Raw genomic sequence first — 11,467 nt, 5'->3', positions numbered from 1 at the left:
TCTTCTTAACTCGGCCAAGGTCTGATCTGTTGATTCTTCTTCTTCTTCATTACCCTTTTTAGTTTCTACATCTTCTTCACCTCCTTCATCCCCTTCACCTCCTTCACCCCCTTCATCTCCTTCTTCTTTATCCCATTCTTCTTCATCTCCTTCAAAGATTTTCTTCATTTTCTTCATCTCCTTCAGTAGATTTTTCATCATCTTTTTCACTTTCTTCTCTAGTTTCTTCACTTTGTTCATTTTTATCACTTTTTTTTTCATGCCCAACAGAGGTTTTGTGGGTTTCCTCTCTTTCTGAAGCCCCAGTTTCACTAACTCTTTCCTCTAGATTTGTTGATTGACAAATAGTAGTCACAAGTTTATCTAATGGTGTTTGCACCTTGGCTCTTTTACTACTTTCTCCCTCAGTTGGTTTCTCTCCTTTTCTTTTAACTGGAGCCATTTTATCTACACACAGGAGATAGAAAAACAGTTTTAATTGATTAGTGCAACATTCAAAGTAAAAGGGAAAAGGAATATGTTGCAACAAGTAATCAGTTGTTGCAACAGATTAAGAATATGTTGCAACAAAATATGAAGTTGTTGCAACAACTTATTACTTGTTGCAGCAGAATCTTAAGCTGTTGGAAATAGAAAAATAGTAGCAACTGTTTTGATTTTTTACAAAAGCTTGTTAATATGCTGCAACAAATAGGGGTTTTTTAACCATGCAACCTCAGCAGATGTTTGCAACTGTCAAATAAGTGCTGAATTTGCTACAACAAAGAACAACAACAACGCAAAAACATCTAAATTTAACTACAAAATATCTATATTTCACTGCAAACACACAACTATCACAAATCTCACTTACAACTTAAACAAAATACACCAAATAGGGGTTTTTTAACCATGCAACCTCAGTTGTTGGAACAATAACAACAAGCCCAGTATAATCCCACCATGCGGGGTCTGAGGAGGGTAGAGTGTACGCAGACCTAACCCCCACCTTGAAAGGTAGGGCGGCTGTTTCCGAAAGACCCTCGGCTCAAGAGAGGAAAACAAGACAAGAGGTCAGATAGGGCCAAGCATATCGAAAACAATATGAAAACAAGGAATAACAAAAGCAAGAAAGTCATGGTAGAACGATCGGAAAGAAAGGAGCATTAACTCAGAGATAAATAAGATAATCAAAGTACAACGGCCCAATAAATATAAGCAGCAATCAAATACAGAAATCAAATGGCAATAAACAAATGAGCAAAACTACAACTACTATGGTGAAAGGATAAGCCACCTAGCCTTCTATCATAATCTGAGTCCTCCAGAACCTCCACAATCTCAGTTGTTGGAAAACATCAACAAAATTGCAAGCCTTTTTATTGAAACAACAAGGAGAAGAAGAACAAAAACAGCACCAAAAACCATAATTTCACAACCACAACTACTATTTACAAACTCACAAACCCCAACAAGTGCAACAACTACCCGAAACTACAACAAAACAAACAACATTCAAGACAAACCCATGTTCTTCTTCATCTTCTCTAACCAAAATCATCATTTTCACACTCTGATTTCAAAACCCTAACTTTTGAACCAAGTGAAAGAAAAACTTTACCTGAGAATGAATAGAGAAGCAGTAGCAATGGAGAGAGAGAGAGAGAGAAATGAGCAACAACAACGATGAGGAAGCAGCAGCAATGGAGAGAGAGGAACGAGCAGCAGCAGAAATGGTGGTCGTCGATTTTTTGCCGCTTGAGGAACTGAGGAACTACCTTTTTTTTTTGAAATAAAATGAAGAAGTAGTTGGGGTCATGAGGGAAGTGGGTTGGAAGAAGTTTTTGTATAATGTGTGTGGACTTTTGTGTATTTTATAAAAGATTATAAGTTTTAAAAATTATAATTCAGTCCCAACTTAAGTTAATCACATTTTTAAGATAAATTTGACCTTAGCTGGTCAAACTTGTCACCATTTCTAATTAGGAGACTTTTTTATCACCATCGGTTTATTCTTCCAAGTTTCTTACAGAATTAAAATTAGGGCACACTGAATTTCACTAACACATTTCCTAACCATCCAAGATGACCAGAATTTTTTTGCGTTGTCCTCTCAATGGTATTATTCCCTTTCTCTCCACTCTCCACTCTCCACTCTCCACTCTCCACTCTTGTTTTGCAATTACAACAGCAGCTTATTCTTCTTGCCATACTAATACATCGATTTCTGTAAAGGCTAACTTGTCAATTTTGAGAAAGTTAAGTGTTTAGATGATGCTGTCACTCTCTTCCATCAAATGGTTAAAATGAAGCCTCTTCCTTCACTTCTTGCTTTTTCTAAATTATTTAAGACTATTCTAAATATGAAGCACTATTCTGCTGTCATTTCTCTTTTTTAAGAAATGCAGAAATTGGGTATCCCAATTGATGGATTCATCTTGACTATCGTCATTAACCAGTTACTGCCTCATGCATCGTGGTGATTGTGCATTTTCGGTGTTACCCATTCACTTAAAGAATAGCATTCCATTTGATGTTGTCACTTTTAACACTCTAATTAGAGGATTCTTTGCTGAAAATAAGGTCAAAAAGGCGGTTGACTTGTTCAAAAAATTGGTGAGAGAGAAGATTTGTGAGCCTAATGAAGTCATGTATGCAACTGTCATGAATGGGCTCAGGAAAAGGGGCCATACTCAGAAAATTCGAAGTTTGCTTCGGTTAATGGAACAAGGAAACACTAAGCCGGACATATTTAACTACAACATTGGTATAGATGCCCTTTGTAAATATATGAACTTAGATGTTGCTATCAACCTTTTGAACGAGATGGAGCAGAAAGGTATTCCTCCGGACATAGTCACATATAGTTCACTAATTGATGGTTTGTGCAAGCTTGGTCAGTGGGAGAAGGTTATGACTTTGTTCTCTGAGATGGTGAACCATAATATTTATCCAAATGTGTGCACCTTCAACATGGTGATTTATGGACTATGCAAAGAAGGGAAAGTCGAAGATGCTGAGGAAGTAATCAAACACATGGTCGACAAAGGAGTAGAGCCTAATATAATCACCTACAATGCGATAATAAATGGATATTGTTTGCATGGTCAAATGGATAGGGCGAGGAGAATTTTTTATTTCATGATAGATAAGAGCATCGGACCTGACATTATTAGCTATAACATATTAATAAATGGATACTGTAAGGAAAAGAAAGTGGATGAAGCCATGCAATTGCTTGGTGAAATTTATCAAAAGGGATCAAAACCTACTACCTTTACCTACTCTACTATCTTTGAAAGGTCTGTTTGAAGTTGGAAGAATTGGATTTGCTAGAAAAATCTATGATGAGATGGTGTCTACGGGGCTCATTCCCGATCTATACACTCATGTCACATTGCTCAATGGTTATTTTAAGTATGGACTTGTTGAAGAGGCCATGTCGCTCTTTAATAAGTTGGAAAAAAAGATAGAAAATAGTATTGAATTTTACAATGTTGTCACTAATGGATTGTGCAAAAATGGTAAAGTCGACGAAGCTCGTGCTATTTTTGGGAAGCTTTCTTCAATTGGATTGCTTCCAAATGTGAGAACATACAATACAATGATAAATGGATTTTGTCTAGAAGGGTTGTTAGATGAAGCTAAAGATATGCTAAGAAAAATGGAGGACAATGGTTGTTTCCGGACAATGTCACTTACAATGTTATTGTGCAAGGATTTCTCAGGTGCAACAAAATTAGTGAAATGGCAAGCTTCATGAAGGTAATGGCCGGAAGGGGCTTCTCATTTGATGCAACTATGTCTAAGATACTGGTAACGATTATAAGTGTGAATCCTTCCGTACTTGACATGATACCGCAGCTTCAATCGAAAAATAAGAAGTGAATATTTTTTTTCGCTTGGTTTAGGTCACGCACAGAGAATTTTACTGCTGCTCCGAGGTTCTCCTTCTACTATCTCTAGATAACTTTGACGAAATTGTGCTAGAGAAGATGAAGGATGTCTTGGTTGAATTTTATGCTCCATGGTAATTTTAAAGTGGCTCACCGCAAGTCATTCACTTGATTTTGGAATTGATCTGTAAGTTCTATTTCTCAGTCTTAGTAACGTCAACATCCTGATATTGCTATCTTCAGTAGGAAAATCAAATTCTAGCTGTGGTACCTCTTTAAAAAGTGAAAGTTTTGATGGTCAATAACTGCATACTTAAGGCCATCAAACGGATACTATAGCTCGACACAACCATCTTGTTTTTGCCTATCCCCTGTAGAATCTTAGTGCCCTGTGATGTTAGTTTTATTCCTCATTTGTGGATTTGGAAATTTTGTGCACTGCTGAGATTTCTGTGTCCCATTGGCAGAGTTTCAGTCTTAAGTTTGAAGCTTGTAGTCAGAAGTTGTAGCCCGAGTGCTTCCTCAGGAGCAATTATATGTGTTCCAAAGTGACAAGAGTTGCATCTATATCTAATTGAATCTAATTTTCGAGTCTACTATAATGCATAATGAATAACTATATGAGCTGGACTTCTCTTTCAAGATTGCATATGAGTAACTCCATATCAAATGTATTTTGTTATCTTTATTGAGACAAAACATCTTGATATGCTAGAGCTTTCAGTAATCAAGTAGAGGTTTTTTTTTCCTCATTTATAGTTTTTTTTCCTGAGGGAAGATCATCTTGTTCATGGTAGCAATTAATGGTTAAACCTCCTATGCAGCTGTTTGTGAACAGAGATAAGCTGAGATGACCAGCTTTGGGTTTTATACCAGAGCTTGGGATTACTGGAGTACAGGAATATAATTCAGATAGTGGGAATTTAGCTGTGAAATTTTGAATTTATGTACCTAAAATGGAAAAGTGGTAGCGAATTAATCAGATCATAAGAACTTCTTTTCCGTGTCTTCAGTTTATGCTTTCATAAAAAAAGTATATCACTAACTCACCTATTCCTCAATATAAATGCATGAAGAGGAACAACACTCATAAGGTGTTTGATAATGGCAGGGAGGTGTATAACTGCAGATAGATCAACCTCATCCTTCTGTCAACAACATGTTGCTGACTTTGTTTTTGCTGTTCATGTTCCTTACTCTTTTCAATGATGCCAAAAGGGGGAAGTCATTGTCATTCACCTGATTTTGGAATTGATCTGTAAGTTCTATTTCTGAAGTCTTGGTAACATCAACATCCTGACATTGCTATCTTCAGTATGAAAATCAAATCCTAGATTTGGTGCCTCTTTAAAAAGTGAAAGCTTTGATGGTAAATAACTGCATACTAAGGCCATCAAACAGATACTATAGCTAGACGCAACCATCTTGTTTTTGCCTATCCCCTGTAGAATCTTTTTGCCCCGTGATGTTAAGTTTATCCCTCATTTGTGGATCTGGGAATGTGCACTGCTGAGATTTCTGTGTCGCATTGGCTGAGTTTTCAGTCTTAGGTTGGAAGCTGGTAGTCAGAAGTTGTCGCTCGAGTGCTTCCTCAGGAGCAATCATATGTGTTCCAAAGTGACAAGAGTTGCATCTATATCTAATTGAAACTAATTTATGAGTCTGGTCTAATGCCTAATGAGCAACTGTATGAGCTGGACTTCTCTTTCAAGATTGCGTATGAGTAACTTCATTTGTCATCAAATGTGTTTTGTTTCCTTTATTGAGGCAAAACATCTTGATATGCAAGAGCTTTCAGTAAGCAAGTAGAGGTTTTTTTCTCCTCATTTATAGTTTTTTTCCTCAGGGCAGATCATCTTGTTCTCGGTAGCAGTTAATGGTTAAACCGTCGTATGCGGCTATTTGTGAACAGAGATAAGCTGACATGAACCAAGTTTGGGTTTTATACCAGAGCTTGGGATCACTGGAGTATAGGAATATAATTCAGATAGTGGGAGATAGTGGGAATTTAGCTGTGAAAATTTGAATGTATGTACCTAAAATGGAAAAGTGGTAGTGAATTAATTAGATCATAAGAACTTCTTTTCCGTGTCTTCGGTTTATGCTTTCATAAAATAAGTATATCACTAACTCACCTATTCCTCAATATAAATGCATGAAGAGGAACAACAATGTTACCTTTATTTAAAAAAATGCATAAAGAGGAACAACACACATAAGGTGTTTGATAATGGCAGGGAGGTTTACAACTGCAGATAGGTCAACCTCATCCTTCTGTCCCTGAAACATACAACAGCATACCCAGTGAAATCCCACAATGGGGGGTCCGGGGAGGGTATAGTGTACGCAGACCTTACCCCTACCTTGAAAGGTAGGGGGGACGGTTTCTGAAAGACCTTCGGCTCAATAGTGTAAAGCATGGTAAAAAAGGTCAGATAAGGACAAACAATTTAAAGCAGTATGGAAATGAAATAACGAAAGCGAAAAACCATGATAAAACAATCTGAAAAAAGGAGCAGTAGCTACCATAGATAAATAAAATAATCAAGGTACTAGAAACAATAGATAGTAGCATAAAACAAAGGACAAGAAACTATACGGCAAAACTGCGACTACTAGTACAAAAGGGTAAGCGGGACTACCTGCTAGCCTAGTACCCTAATCTGCGTCCTCCATAACCTCCTATCTAAGGTCATGTCCTCGGTGAATGGGCTGCAAGGTCCTATCTAATCACCTCTCCCCAATACTTCTTCCGGCCTATCTCTACCTCTCTGAAACCGTCCATAGCCGACCCTCTCTGCCTCCGCCTTTGGGTCTCCTTCACCCCGCCAAATCATCTCGGCCCTCGCTTCCCATCTTGTCCTCCACTAAGGCAACTCCCACCTTGTCCCGGATATCTTCATTCCTAATCCTATCTCTCCTAGTGTGCCCACACATCCAGTGCAGCATTTTTATTTCCGCAACTTTCATCTTCTGAACGTGAGAGTTCTTGACTAGCCAACGCTCCGCTCCGTACAACAAAGTCGGTCTAACCACCAGTTTGTAGAACGTGCCTTTAGGTTAAGTCCTTCTTCCTCTCCCTATACTGCTCCACCAATCTCCTCACAACATGAATAGCTTCTATAGTTGAGCGCCCTGGCATGAATCCGAACTGGCTCTCTAAAATATATAGTATGAATTTTTGTGATTTTCTAAAGTTGAAATAGAACTTGTGCAACATTGATATTCTAGATACCATCTGAAAGTTAGTTAGGAGTTGGTTACAGTTCTGTTAGTTAGCTGCAATGCATTGTAACCATTCCATTCAGTTGATTCAATTCCATCTTGTATAAATACGCATTGTAACTCTGATTAGATTCATTCAATGAAATATACAGATCTCAATCTCTCTCTTATATTCTTTGAGCTAATCTCTCGATTAAACCTGAGTTAGTTTCTTTCTTTTCCTCGAGTTTTCTCCTGGAGATATCTTGATTCCTTTGCATGTGCTACACTAAGAACTTAAAAGATGAAAGAAAAAGCACTCTACTGCTACATATCTGAGGGGTGGTGGCTGCGCTTATTAGATTTCTTCTGTGATCAATCAATACATCGACCAGTTATCAACTTGTTTTCTTCTTCTGCGCTCTTTTGCTTTCCTGTTAAATTAAATATCTCTTAGTATTGACTTAATGGTTCTTAAATCAACTGCTGCAATTATTAGAGAATGAGGTATCAACCACTTCTAAAAGACATCAGCTTCTTCTTGACTGGCTTTTAGAGTTGGTGATGGGACCTTTTTGCTTTTCTGTATTAGTTTTTGAATTTTGAAATTGTTCTATGATCATGTCTGCATGTGTAGCTTTGTCATAGCTATCATTAAAGATATTTTGTTGTCTATGAAAATATCGAATCCTGCGGACACTATAAAATAGGAGTAACATATATCTAATTACTTGACCTTCAAATTTACCAGTTTGAAAAAAAAAAACATATATCTAAATACTTCTCTCTTTAGTTTATCAATGTGATCATGTCTATTAAAAAATTAACCTCGTCTCTAGAATCTTTTGAATTTCAGCTGTAATGTTTTGTTTCTCATTCATGATTGTAATAAAGACGGCAAGTTTTGTATCAGGTTGCCTACTCACTGTGGTGGAAATTTCAGAAAGATGGCAAGTTTATTGTCAGAGTATGTTATAAAAATCTTTTTGGGAATACGGAAGACAATTCCACCCCCGAGAGCCACATGTTTTGGGGAACTCGTTCTAAACTTCTAAAAACTTTGGGGAGTATGGGAGGCATTCAAAAGGATTGGCCATCGAGAACAATTTGGATGACAATTGCACCACCAAGAGCCACCTGTTTCACTTGGATCGCTACTCACTGAGCTTGTTTTGTGGGGCAGATGCTGTCTGTGTGAAAGTGCCAATGAATTAGTAAATCATCTACTGCTTCACAGCACCTTCAGTAGAGAGATCTGAACAATGTTTCGTATTATTTTTGGTGTTCAATGGGTCAATGCCAGGATGTATTAAACTTGCTCTAAGCAGCTGGTACGAGCAGTCTTCATTAGGGGACAACGAGCACTACACAACTGGTGTAGGAAGAATGTTGTATCTGATATTGACTCATTGTTAGATCTTTTGTACTCTCTGATGTACTCCTCTTGGTACCTACTTGGCACTTATTAATAATATTTTTACCTTTTGATTTAAAAAAAATGGTTCACCGGTCCTTTGACCAATTGTCGTTGGAACTCGAAAGGGTTGTATTCTGTATAATCATTGTCAACTAAATTAGAAGATGGAGGGAACTGGTTTTTTTTTTTTCGAAAACCTAGTAATCTGTTTGCAACTGTATTTTTTTGTTTTTGTTTTTCTGTTTCTTTATTTTAGCTTATGGATTTTAAAAAGGGGAAATTCTGCCTGTTGTATGTTTCATCTAATTAGACAGTTTTTTTTATTCTGATAGTCACTATCATGGTGATCTTTTTCTTTTATTTGGATTTGGAACCGATTATGTTTTGGAAACTACCCATCTAAAATAAGTATTACTGTCTTTCAAATAAATGTGAGATTCCAATTTGTCATCTTTCTTTATTATCTTCTGAATTATTCTGTTCCTGATGAAAGGTAAAGGGTTTTATTTGAACTTATCCATTTATGCTTTCCAAGTTTCAATCAATTAAGTTCAGCAACCTTTTATAGATATGGTGAGAGAGGATCAGTACCTTGCCTTGGACCTTTCTGAGTAGGGGAAAACCCTTTGGGAGTACCATTGATGACGACATATGGGACTTGGGTATTAAAATGTTTTCTTTTGTGCCTGGGAATTCAAGAAATGATTTTTCACTGTTGAGAGTGAGCTCTTTTCTTCCTTTATTACCCTTTGGAACTGTTGTATTCGGTTTTTCTATTTCTCCAAAGGATGATAGGTAGGCTTGATTGTTGTTGAATGAAATGAGTCCTAATAGATGAGGAAATACTGGCAGGTTCTCGTGAATTGTCCTCAGTTGAGCAGAAATGGAAGGTTCCATATTCAAGCAGCTTACAAAGCCTTAAGAGGTGCTATCTCTAATGTCCCCTGGAGCTAGATATGTAGTTAGATTGCGCGACATTTTATTACATGATATGAAATTTGTTTATGTGTTTGCAGAATAAGCTATCACGGTCACACCAGAAACTAAAGATTTGAAAGCAATGCAACAAATGGCAAGTGCTATTTTTTGCTTCATTTCTAAAACCTCTAGACAATTTTAGTGTAGTCACTTCAAACACAATAAAATACACTTAAATTAAGAGTAATTTAAATGTGGAAACCCACCAAGTTTCCTTATATGAGTAATTTATTATTTGTAGCACCTTGGGGGTGCTTAGCTTCCTTACATCATCCTCTCACCTTCCTGTACATTTTCTCTCTATGTGTATAGGAATTCAAAAACTGTTTGCAGTGGTTTTTAATTTTTGCGTGGTCGAAAATACTCTGAAGTTCAAGATACGAATCCCACCTCAGTCAAAAAATAAAATAAAAAGAATCGCAAGACAAAAGTTTTGCTATGCCGGTTATGCTTTAAGGCATAACTTAAAAATACAAAAGTTATGCGTTAAAGGCATAACTTTAATTTTTGCCTTATAAGGTATAACTAAATTTTGCCTTATAAGATAGAACTTTCGCGAAATCTTGCCTTGCAAATCTTTTTTTTTTTTTACTGAGCTGAGATTCAAATCCAAAATTTCGGGATATTTTCAGCCACTTTTTTAGCCGATGGGCAAAATTAAAGACCAATAATTTGAGGGGCAAAAATTAAAAACCGGTTTATTAAAATGGCAATCTACGCAATAAATGGCCAAAGTACTCGAAAGTAAGGCTAAACAACTTGCATACAAAATCAGGGCCCACCGACTTTCATATCCGTTGAAGAATTTCCTGAAATTCAGTAAAGAGGATGACGAGAGTCTCTTCCAATGGCATTATTCCTTTTATCTCTTCCTTTGCTACTATAATCAGACCTTATTCTTCAACCCATAGTAGTACATCCATTTCAGTAAAAGGTAAATTTGGGGTAAATAGCAATTTTGAGAATGTCAAAGTGTTTGGATGATGTTGTTACTCTCTAAAATCATTCAAATATCACTATTTTAAAAAAAAAAAAAAATAATCACAAAAGCCTTATTCTCTCCTAGTGAGCATCTTTTCTTTTTAAACTCCTTCCGGAGCTCCCTTTTTTTGGTCCCTTAGTGATTCGAACCCACAACCTTCGTGTTGGAGGTGAATGGTGCTTAGCAATGATGCTTACCATCTAAGCAATCCCTTTTGTCCTATTTGGCATCTCATGTCATATTAAAACCTTATTTTTTCAAGTTTTTGCACAGATTTCCCTTCAAAACGCATTGGTCTTTAAATTTTGCCTCTCATATCTGTGGTCTTTAATTTTTACCCATGCTATTATTTTTTATCAAAATATCCAGACTTGCTTCGCTTGGCATAATTTCTGTAATATTTTTATCTTTGAAAACTAAACTTTTGCCTCGCTTGGCATAAATTATGTAGGAATTAAGTTATGCGGCATACGTTTTGTACTAGTATTTTTCAGATTATGTTGTGTGTTGAAAGTTTTGCGTATCGTATCTTGAAGTTAAACGTAAAATATGCGATAATGTCGTGTGGTTGTTATGATTAAAGACCACCCTGGAAATATGAATATCCCTTAAACGTAAAATATGCCAAGCGAAATATAAAATTATGCCGTTTATTTAGATTATGTTGAGTGTTGAAATTTTTGCCTTTTAATATTTTAACTTCCATTTTGATGAAATTATTTAATTCAAATCAAATTTGGAACCGGAATTTGAGGCATTTTTACGATACATATAATCTACATAGTTAAAACTGTAAATTTAACGTCGCGATCTCACTTAATAATTAGGGGTTGATAAATCTTTGGATGTTGCGCCAAAATGTTGAAGGCCAAATATTATAAAACCATAAATTTTGAGGGACAAAAATTAAAGACCACCCTGAAATAGGGACATTTGTGCGAATGTCCCTTATTTTTTAATATTAAACTTATATAACTCAGGTACATATTGCCCATTTAACCCAACCAAAAA

At 36.4% G+C, this 11,467-nt stretch overlaps 1 pseudogene; it reads left to right on the top strand.

Moving 5' to 3' along the window:
• Window positions 1-2,064: 2,064 nt before the first annotated feature.
• LOC132050359 (putative pentatricopeptide repeat-containing protein At1g12700, mitochondrial) lies at window positions 2,065-3,867 on the top strand (annotated as a pseudogene).
• Window positions 3,868-11,467: the final 7,600 nt, after the last annotated feature.

This window comes from Lycium ferocissimum, chromosome 3 (genome assembly GCF_029784015.1).
Source record: "Lycium ferocissimum isolate CSIRO_LF1 chromosome 3, AGI_CSIRO_Lferr_CH_V1, whole genome shotgun sequence".
Lineage (NCBI taxonomy): Eukaryota > Viridiplantae > Streptophyta > Magnoliopsida > Solanales > Solanaceae > Lycium > Lycium ferocissimum.
This window is presented reverse-complemented; position numbering and strand designations above follow the sequence as displayed.